The sequence below is a fragment of the Sinocyclocheilus rhinocerous genome, unplaced genomic scaffold, assembly GCF_001515625.1.
Source record: "Sinocyclocheilus rhinocerous isolate Xijiao unplaced genomic scaffold, SAMN03320098_v1.1 scaffold1112, whole genome shotgun sequence".
NCBI classification, from domain to species: domain Eukaryota; kingdom Metazoa; phylum Chordata; class Actinopteri; order Cypriniformes; family Cyprinidae; genus Sinocyclocheilus; species Sinocyclocheilus rhinocerous.
In genome coordinates this window covers 1529997-1541899 of record NW_015657961.1, presented here as the reverse complement: position 1 = coordinate 1541899, position 11903 = coordinate 1529997, and the positions used below count along the sequence as shown (strand labels likewise).

The following is an 11903-nucleotide window of genomic DNA, read 5'->3' as shown; positions in this document are numbered from 1 at the left end:
TGAAAGAGGAGGCATGAAAGCATAGCATGTGAGAATGATGCTCAATCAGAGACTATAAGGAGGGAGGAGAGAGAGAGAGAAAGAGACTGCAATGAGACTGAAATAACTGCAGTCTCTCACCAGCGGCTCAGTGCTGCGCTCAACAGCGAGAGTGAAGACAATCCATCTGGATGGGACTACGTATGTATGTGTGAGTGTGATACACTTGGATACGTTTATAATGCAGGTGTCATTCTCATTTTGCAGTGTGTCTCATGTAGTCCACTGCAAAAACTTGAAAAAGGGTGTGATGGAACAGTTAAGCATTGATTCGACATCTTGATATTTTTTTAGCATATATTAAACCCCTGAAAGATGTTACTGACTAATGTTACTGACATCTGGTTGTCAAATGAAACATAACATGCAGCATTAATGTGAAAGCTGAGCTTAACCATCCTAAAAGCAGTAAACGACACTCCTGTCAGGTCACACAGTGTCCCACAATGCTTTCCTTGAAACTTCATTGTGCTGCAGTGGGATTATAACAATGACTGAACAAAACATGCTGTTCAGTGAGGGAGTTCAAAGCTAGACATCAAATAAAAACCTGAATCTGGCCCGTAAACAAGATCATGTGATCCAACCTGACTGGTGCGCTCAGATATTAAAGACTCAACCTGATCAAACCTGAAAATGTTTTTATTTCCTCTCTCAGGAAGTAGACCCAACTTCACAGACTCTCACACAAAATAAGTTAGGGGCTTTAGAAATGACAAACTAGAACTTGACAGAAACCTATTGCCATATATGAGAAAACTGGACAGAACCAGCCTGAAACCTGTCCTAGCTGGCAAAGAAAAATTCCAAAGAATATTCACTGGTGATGTTCTCCCAAAACATAATTTGGTCATAATGACCGAATTTACAGAACTGCCATTCAAATAATACCAAATATATAATTACAGTACATTTTGAACCCCGGGTCAAGGCCACCTAACCCTTGAGTAAGAGCCATGAAATCACTTAAAGGGGTCATATGATGCGATTTCAAGTTTTCCTTTCTCTTTGTAGTGTTACAAGCTGATTGTGCATAAATAAGATCTCTGAAGTTGCAAAGACTAAAGTCTCAAAACCTCTGTCTGACAGTCTTAACTGAGTGTAAGTGTGTCATTAAAGTGAGCTTAATCTGAGACTGTCACACTTTGGCGTCCCCTGATGGAAAAACTATTCTGGCACCCTGAGACAAAGATCTCTCTAAACGTCCCCCTGATAATGAGACTCAGTCAGAGATCACCCAATTTATTACACTCTCGTCCAAATAAAGAGCTCTAACAGGAAATTAGTTTTGTCAAACATGGTTTTGCAAGAGCCCTCCTAGGACATAGCTCCCTCATTTTGATCGTCTTAGTTTATCCAGATTACATTATCATAAGTTTCTCCTCTCTAAGAACAGTCGAGAAAGTCACTGATTTAGAAACACAATTAAATGTGAAAATCTGATGTGGGATGCACTATATTATAGTGAAATGTAATAGAAACAACCATTGGCACTGGAGCTGGGGGGACCATTTAGCCCTCTGAACAAAGTTTAGTTGGCTGATATTAAAATGTGTAATTCTATTGGCTAGGAAAGTTCTTTCCTAGTATAGACTATATTTCATTACATTTCAGTGGGTAAAGGCATATTTTTGTCCTGACATTAAGACCAAAACAATACAGACACATTGCACACACAATTGTAGAATTCTACTCTAAAAGTAAGGAATAATTGCCGTTGAATTATTAGAAAATAATGCACACCCGAGGTGGTGATGCAGCCACGACGCGAAGCGGAGATTTCAATTAGAATGTATGCATTTAAAAAATGCAATTTGTAATAGTTAATAGTTGTTAAAAAATGTATGCAAATCTAAAGTCAGGTATTTTTGTTATTAGTGTGATATTCTGGAATGAGTTACCCTGAAAAACGTATAAAAAAATTTAAAAAAAGATTCATTACATTTCAGTGGGTAAAGGCATATTTTTGTCCTGACATTAAGACCAAAACAATACAGACACATTGCACACACAATTGTAGAATTCTACTCTAAAAGTAAGGAATAATTGCCGTTGAATTATTAGAAAATAATGCACACCCGAGGTGGTGATGCAGCCACGACGCGAAGCGGAGATTTCAATTAGAATGTATGCATTTAAAAAATGCAATTTGTAATAGTTAATAGTTGTTAAAAAATGTATGCAAATCTAAAGTCAGGTATTTTTGTTATTAGTGTGATATTCTGGAATGAGTTACCCTGAAAAACGTATAAAAAAATTTAAAAAAAGATTATTAATCTATTATGAATATTAGACTTATGAATATGAATTAATTCACATAATTGACCAGTTCAGGAAGGTTACCTTGCTGTCATGTATTAAAGGGACAGTTAAAATTAAAATTCTGTTATAATTTACTCACCATCAAGCTGATGACCCACTTTGACTTCCATAATAATGAAAAACAAAATACTATGGAAGTCCATAAGAGACCATCAGCTGTTTGGTTACCCATAACCAAACAAGGTGTGTAAATGATGACAGAATTTTAATTTTTAGGTGAACTATGCCTTTAACATCAAAAAGCAGAATAACAAAATAAAAAAGACTATTATTTTGAACTGTTGAACATACATTATTAATAGGCTGTAACATCATCCGGCAAGCAAAATCATCATAACCACTGGTCTCAGCATGGCACATACTCACAGTATGAATCTGTCAGTCACTGGCCATGACAATTAGTTGTACAGAACCCCTATAATTGATAATATATGCTTTTCACCTCTACATCAAATATGACAGGATTATGTAAGAATGGATTTACATTTCGTCTACATAATGACCTCTTCCTTCTGCACAACTACATTCCTAACCCTCATCTCTCTCCCTCTTTCCCCTCAGAATAATCCCAGCTGTCATATGGGATTAGTTGTATTGCTACTTATTAGCAGAAAAAACAGTGTGAGTCAAAGCAGATCAAGCTGGCTGCTTATCAGAGCTAATAGCTTTATTTTACCCAGCGGTAGCCCCTCCTTCGATGGCTAGAATAACACCTCTGACTCATAATGGTGTTTCAACTTATAAACAAAACCTTTGATCTTTGACACATGCTTTCACTGATTATACAGTATGGGTACTTGTCTTTTCATTCCAAAAGACATGCTCTAAAAATGCAAAGTGTCTATATATAATAAACATGTCAAGAATGTAATTGAAAAGCAGCAAACATGCTTTTGAAAACCTGCTTTACATATTTTGAATCTCGGTTAAACACTTTGGCCTGGTTTTTCCTGCTTTGTGAACTCAATTACTGTAAATCCCAACTGCTTCATTTATTCAAACAGATACTGAATCCATGGCTCATTTAATTTGCAAATTTTCTTGTGTAAGCCGTTATGGGTCATGTAATTTATTTTGTATGATGAATAAGTGTGCAAGTAAATTAATATTACAAACCGCAGCTGATAACAGTTCAAAAACATGACTGCAAAATAAACTAGTGCTGTATGGGCCATTCATAAATCAGGGATGTACTTGAATAATTGAATTATACTTCTGTACTAAAGTATTCTTTTGGATAATTGTACTTGAATACTATTGAAACTGAACACTGGTACACTTTCCAACAAACCAATTTATCTATTTACATTTGTTTAAAGGGATGGTTCACACAAAAATGAAAATTCCACCATCATTTACTCACTGTCATGTTGTTCCAAACATTTATGAGTTCTTTTTTTCTGTGGAATAAAAAAGAGAAAAAAATAAATAAATTTTTTTTTGGTCCATACAATGTTTCTTAAAAACATCTTTAGGTTTCTGCAGAAGTAAGAAATCCATACAGGTTTAAAACAATATGAAGGTGAGTAAATGATGACAGAATTTTCATTTTTGGGTGAACTATCCCTTGAAGTAAACCGGTCATCATGGCTTAAATCTTTCCACTTTTTTTCCACAAAAGATTTTTTAAGGTGAAAAAAAAGTTACCTTTCAAAAGTTTAGGGTTGGTAAGATTTTGTATTTTTTTAAAGAAATTAATTAATACTTTCATTCAACAATGCGTTAAATTGAAGCATCCAGTTTTTTATTCATAAAAGAACATATGAAAAAGTAATTTGATTTCCACAAAAATATTAATCAGCACACATGGTCTTCAAAACTGATAATGATAAGAAATGCTTCTTGAGCAACAAATCATATTCTAATAATATTAGAAGGATTTCTTAAGGATCATGTTAGACTGGAATATTGGATGATTAAAAAGTATGTTTTAAAATTATATTTATATCAAAGTTATTCAAAAGAAGTATACTCAAACAGAACTGTAATTTCTTGAATTGCAATAATATTTCACAATATTACTGCATTTTTAAGCAAATAAATGCATCTTTGGTGAACATAAGCGACTTTCAGAAATATTCAAAAATCTTACTGACCCCAAACTGAATGGTAGTGTAAGTTCCGAATATAAGTACAGAAGTACATTAAATTCTGCCTGGGTCAAACAGCCCCTAGACGTTATATTAAACGGATTCTAAAATATCAAAAGAAGAGTGACATTTTGTAAAGAACATGCAAAGAATATATGTTGCTGGTCTAATAAAATAAGCAAGTTTGCACTTGTTCATTTGTTTGCAGTGAATTTTGACACTTTCTCACAAGCCAGTTACACCACAGTAAGGCTGACCTAATGTATCTATGTCGTATGCTTTAAGTACTGTGTAAAAACTAGTAATATGTACCTGTAGATCATTTTGGTGTTGGTGCCTATTGATTCCAGCAAAGAGTACCCATGGATCTGCATGAAATGCCCCAGCTGCTGCAGCTCCAGGGCAGAGCTGGATCTGCCTTCCCAGTGGAGACAACCTGCTGTGTGGTGTGAGCTCAAACCTGTCCCTTGTCTCTGGAGGAAGCGGCCTGCGGATCTCTCAGAGCGCTGAGCACTTCTCTGCCTAGGGCCGGGAATGTCGCTGCAAACTGCTTTGTACAGGTACATTTTGCTGAAACTCACCCAAATGTGCAGTGCAGACATAAAGATGTGAGAACTTTTCCACCTTGGCAGTTTTTATATGAATACACAAAGCTATCAGTCTGAGCAAACAACTGCGGCCAATCCAAATACAGGACATCACGCATGGAATTGTAATCCTTTAGTACCATCCAGTCATGGGTTTTCTGACTTCATGGCATTACAGTGAACAATGGGAGATAGAATTGTAAGTCTTCTAAAATCCACTTAAGTAGATCCATTCTCAATTCAGCCTCCCCTACGCAGATTTGTTCTAAATTAAGTCTCGCGCCTACACATTTGTTCTCAGTTCAGACTCACTAACATAGGTTTGTTCTCAATTCAGACTCACGCATGTATATTTGTTCTCAATTCAGACTCCTCTATGTAGATTGGTTTTGAATTCAGACTTGCCTACATAGATTTGTTCTCAGTGTAAACTCACATACACAGGTTTGTTCTTAATTCATAATTACATAAACAGATTTGAATTGTTGATGCACAATTCAGACTCAAACTGATTTCCATTCAAATACAGACCAACTTAAGCAGATCCGTTCTCAATTCAGATTCACAGTGGTACAACAGTAAATCAATTTAGGAATGCTGAGAATGGCAGAATAAAACAATGAAGGGTTCTCCATAGAGTGTACTTATAAGATGAAAGACTGAGGGGCTGAGGAAATACAAGAGAGTCTCTGAGTCTTTTTGTGAAAAATATGGGAAACAGAATGAGATCTATGACCATAAAGAAACAATACCGCAGAGAGAGAAAGATATGGAAGTGGAGAGAGAAACCACATGAATGGAATACTGATAACTAGCTTGACAGATCCCCTCTATAACTGCTGCAGGCAACTAATTCAGCTGTGACTTAGTAAACCTCCACATATGCTTACAGACACATACACACACAATCAGTTTCCCTGACTGAAGCGGGCTAATGCACATGGCTCTCACATATCTCAAAATAGGGTGGGAATTTCTTTAATAAAAATTTAATTTCTTAAATAATCTTAAAATTTATTAAGTTATATTTTGATAATTTGCTACTAGGTTTATATCCTGGGGGATATAGAGATTTGAACGCTGCGGAGAGCAACAGTGAGCGAGTGAACCTAATTTCTCAAAAAAATATTGAAAAGTGGGTCTCTGCAAATACTCAGTGACTTGATATAAAGATTCTGTCATCAACTCAACATCTTTATCTAAAATTAACATGGCAGCATGCTTTGAGAAGACCACTGACCTCAAAATAATAAATGTTGACATCTCATTATTTAACTGGCATATACAAACTAAAATCAATAAAAGTAATATTTTAAAGAGACCATTCTGAAGTAATGAGCTCTGTTTTCCTTGACACTCATAAGAAGCATTAATCCAACTCTACCTGTACATTTCTACTGATCACAAACCAAGTCTCATCTTTATCCAAGTAGGCCAGCAATCAAAACTCTAGTGGTTGGATTTACCAGTATAAACTGGTATAAACAGGTGCAGGAAAACCGACACCTTGAGGATATGTATAACATTTTCATTGTTTTTTAGAGATAAACGAAGAGCAGGTAAATCCATATTTATATTCATAAACATGGTCAGTTTGGTCACTCAAGAAAGCTGTAACTACTAAGCCAGAATTATTTTCTATAGTTTTAAAACTGGTTTCATCGGTTCTGTTCTCTTTATATACAATGTATGTCTGCCATCTGCTGTATGGCACTTGGTACTGCAAAATGATAAGGAGAAAAGTTCTAACATTATTCATTCAAGTTAATTTTATAGTTAACTTAAAGATATTTAATAAAAATCGTTACAAAATTGTATAATAACTATTCGCTTAGTTATTAAATAATATTGACTATTTGTGACCCTGGACCACAAAATCAGTCTTAAGTCGCTGGGGTATATTTGTAGCAATAGCCAAAAATACATTGCATGGGTGAAAATTTGAAAAGTATTGATTTTTCTTTTATGCCAAAAATCATTAGGATATTAAGTAGAGATCAGGTTCCATGAAGATATTTTGTAAAATCCCTACTGTAAATATATTAAAACGTAATTTTTGATTTGTAATATGCATTGCTAAGAACTTCATTTGAACAACTTTAAAGGCGATTTTCTCAATATTTAGAGTTTTTTGCACCCTCAGATTCCAGATTTTCAAATAGTTGTATCTCAGCCAAATATTGTCTTATCCTAACAAACCATACATCATTGGAAAGCTTATTTATTTAGCTTTCAGGTGATGTATACATTTCAATTTCGAAAAATTGACCCTTATGACTGGTTTTGTGGTCCAGGGTCACATTTGTGTATTTATATAATTTTTTTTTAAAATTATGTATATAATAAAATAAAATATTAATTAACTATCTCAGTTAAGACCATAGACTGTGGTTAAGACCTAAGACTTCACAGTAAGCCAGCTGTAAATTTGCAATTGATAACTGATTTGCATCGATAGTGGTTTTGTGAGTTATAACAAAGTCGAAAACGCCGTGACGCCTAGCAACGGTTGTTAGTACAATCCGCGTGCAGTCAGTCACCATGGAAACGCTAAACGAAGCACCCGGAAGAACAGCGTAGCGACGCTAAGTACTAAGAAACTAAGTACAAAGAAAGTTTATATAAAACTCACCTTCACTTTCTAGTCCAAACTTATCGAATAACATAAATGGAGGGTCTCGCGTCCGTGCATGATCTCCAGGCGCTGTCCGCTCTGCTCTCCCCAAACAATGAAGCTGAGGAAGAAGATCTCCAGGTTTGAGTTTCTAACAAGTGCTGCTTAACATTGTCGACTGTCGAATTTTTGCGTAAGGATGTAAGTCCACTAATAATTAACCGCCTTTTTTTTTCATTTTTTTTTTTTAGCAAGTGAAGCCCTTGGCGATGATGGGCCCGGGGCATATCGGCTCTCTTGGTGCACCTTCGGGAAAAAACAACAAAGAGGGTATAATGCATTTATATAGCATAAAATTATGTAATATAGCCTAATAATGTGTAATATATATAGAGAGAGATAAATACATTTTATAATACATATTTAAAAGTAATTTTAGAATAATACAAATATTTAATATAGATGATTTCATAAATATATATATACACACACAAAAGAGGGATCACATTACTCCAATTTTACCGTTTTTACATTGGCTTCCTGTAAAGTTTAGAATTGATTTTAAAATAGCTGTCTTTGTGTACAAGGCTTTATCTGGTCTTGCACCAAAAAACATCAGTGACCTGATTCCTTACTCTCCTCAAAGAGCACTTAGGTCTAGTAATCAGCATCTCTTAACTGTCCCACGTTGTCGCAGTAAAACCAAAGGTGGTCGGGCTTTTTCAGCTGCAGCTCCTAAACTTTGGAATAGTTTGCCTGTAAATGTGAGACTTGCTCCTCACTAGCCAGTTTTAAGTCTATTCTCAAATCTTATTTGTTTTCTCTGGCATTTGATTAATGTCAGTTTAAGGTTTTGATGTCAGTTTGCTCTGATTCTATTTTAATGTGTTTATTTTTCATATAATGCATGTTTGCTATTATGCTTTTTATATACTGTGTTTTGTTGTACAGCACTTTGGCGCAACTCTGTTGCTTTTAAATGTGCTATAGAAATACATTTTGACTTGACTTTGATATATAGTATTTTAACTTTGAAATTGCTATATAATTTCTTTGAATTTGTTAAACATTGTCACATGTTTTTTTATTATTATGCTGGTATTTATGGGTTCACTTTTGAGAGTATTAAAGCATCCTTCTATATCCTTTTTATCTCTCTCTTCCCTCTAGGTAGCACTGCCTGTGAAGAAGTACAGCAAAAACATCTGGGATGAGGATGAAGTGACTGAGGGAGCACATTTTGATGACCTCACCGACCCAAGGCCACAGCCAGAGTAAGACAAAATACATGCATGACAGAATCACATATGAGCTGTAAGTGAGCTGGCCTCTCACCGTGTGTGTTTTTGATTAGGTATGAGATTGTGCTGAAACAGTCTGTTGGGACTGAAGATTTGTTTCTTGGCTTGAGCAGAAAGGACACCTCATCCATGTGTTGTGACAGCATGCTGGTACTCCTTATTCCTCACTCATTAAATCTTAAACATCAATACAGCATGTGTGTTAGAAGTGTTAAGTGTGTTAGAAACATTACATTTACTTCAAGGAATAGTTTACCCAAAAGTAAAAATTCGCTGACAAATGTACTCACCCTCAGGCCATCCAAGATGTAGATGAGTCTGTTTCTTCAAAAATTTAGCATTACATCAGTTGCTCACAAATAGATTCTCTGCAGTGAATGGGTGCCGTCAGAATGAGAGTTCAAACAGCTCATAAAAATATCACAATAATCCACAAGTAATCCACACATCTTCAGTCCATTAATTAATATCTTGTGAAGTGAATGTCTGCATGTTTGTAAGAAACAAATCCATCATTAAGATGTTTTTAACTTTATACCTTTGCTTCCAGCTGAAATAGTCCTATATACTGTACATAATATTGCTTTCTCCAGTGAAAAAGTCATCTTGTCTGAATCAGGAGAGAGATATGCACAGATCAAACACAGTTTACAAGCAAAAACTGTTCTAAACAAATATGTTGGTGGCTTTTGATTTGAGAGGACAATAAGGGATGGACTTTTTCACATTTCACACAAGACATTAATTAATCAACCAGTTGTGTGGATTACTTGTGGATTATTGTGATGTTTTTATCAGCTGTCTGAACACTCATTCTGACAGCACCCATTCACTGCAGAGGATCCATTTGTGAGCAACTGATGTAATGCTAAATTTCCCCAAATCTGTTCAGATGAAGAAACAAGCTTGGGTGATCAATTCCTTTAAGTTGCTTAAGAGTTGCATGGAATTTTCTGAAGAGTTACAGTTCACTTCAATGCACAGTAATTAGCATAGCTGTTGAGAAATATTTAATAAGTTGTAATCTCAACTCTTAAGTATTGTGGATTTCCACACTATAAATTCCCCCCTTTTAAACTAATTTAAAGTTTCAAAGATCTAAAGCTTAAGATTCAGCAACGAGATTTAGCAAAAAGAAAAAAGGCTGAGGTCTGAAACATCCTTTCTCCTCCCTGAAAGAGATAGAGTTGGCTTTGATGGTGCATGCAGATAGCAAAAGCTGACTGGAGTAAAAACATCTGACTGTTCTCAAATGACTGATCTGATCTTCATTTTAAAAGTTGTATTGTCAGTGTAATCTCACAAAATCTCTCTTTTTTCTCATGCAAGGTAAGAGTTAAACTGCCAGATACAAAAGCGTCTGATTTGGTGCTGGATGTAAGGGAGACATTTCTTGATCTCAGAACTCCAAAGTAGTAAGTAATCTATTAGGTAAAATGTTTTACATAGTATTCACTACATACTGTATGTAAATATCTGTGCATCTTTTTTTGTTTCAGTAAGTTGGGTCTTCACCTGCCTCACCTAGTGCACAAACAGGAGGGGAATGCCAGATTCATTGTGGAGAGAGAAGAACTGGAGATTACACTGCCCATGAACAGACCAATGGACTGCATCAACCTGACCCGAGAGAAACACAGAGAGAGTGACTGAACCAGGAGCTGCATCAGTTCAGAATAGACAGTGCTGACAACTTCTACAGATACAGTTCTGCAGCCTTCCACTGACAGTCTTGAATTCAACCCGGAAACATGAACCTCGCTTATAGCACTAGAACCAGGAAACAAACATAAAATGTTTCCGAATCAAGTCAATCCAAGTGGAAAGGAATAGGTGCCTAGAAGTACCTTTATATGTTGCTGTCCAGTTATTCAATACTATAAAACTCTTTTATTTCTCTTTTAATTTTAAAATGGTGAATCCTTTTAATTCGTGATTACTTCTCTTTATGTTTTCAAAATATATTTTAAGGCAAATTGTAAAAATTTTACAATTGCATTGGCTTAGCTGGCAAGGAGATTTGACCATAAAAACATTTAAGTATCATCTTAATAAGACATATTATTCAGACAAATAGTATAACAACTAGTATTTATATGCAATTTATGCAAGTTGTCTGTAAATGCTATACTGTTATAAAGTGCTAAACTGTTATAAATCTCATTGATTTACATTACAAGCTATAGAATTACTTGGAACTTATATTTTGGCAATATAAATAACAGCAACTATGAGAGCCACTTAAGCCTGGTGTATCAAAACAATACAATACAAAACAATTTTTTTATTATTTATATATATGTGTGTGTGTGTGTGTGTTATACATAGTCTAAAGGTTCCATAAACTGTTCCATTGACTATTAGACTATTATTTAATGTCTAATCAAAGGCAAAGAGGAACAGGTGCCTGCTAAAAAAAAATCTCTATAAACGTTGTCTTTGTATTCACCACTGCACTTATACTGCACCACTGTTTTATTTTGATCATATTCTTCTAATGAAGAAAAGAACATATAAATGCTTGTTACTGGTGTTTCCTATAGACACTTTACATTTACATTTAGCAGAAGCTTTTATCCAAAGCGACTTACAAATGAGGACAATGGAAGCAATCAAAATCAACAAAAGAGCAACGATATGCAAGTGCAATAACAAGTCTCAAAATGAGGACAATAGAAGCAATCAAAATCGACAAAAGAGTAATGATATGCAAGTGCAATAACAAGTCTCAGTTAGCTTAATGCAGTACACGTAGCAAGTTTTTTTTAAATTTTAAATCATATAATAAATAAAAAGAAAACCGAATAGAAAAAGAATAGAGCAAGCTAGTGTTAGATGCCTTTTTTGCTTTTGTTAATTGTATAATAAATAAAAAGAAAACAAATAGATAGAATACAAAAAAGATTAGAGAAACCAGAGTTAGTTTTTTTTTTTAAGAAAACAAGCAGTT

General features: G+C 34.8%; 1 pseudogene; it reads left to right on the top strand.

Annotated features, from left to right (window-relative positions):
• The first annotated feature begins 7676 nt into the window (after positions 1-7676).
• LOC107721783 (protein PIH1D3-like) lies at positions 7677-10707 on the top strand (annotated as a pseudogene).
• Positions 10708-11903: the final 1196 nt, after the last annotated feature.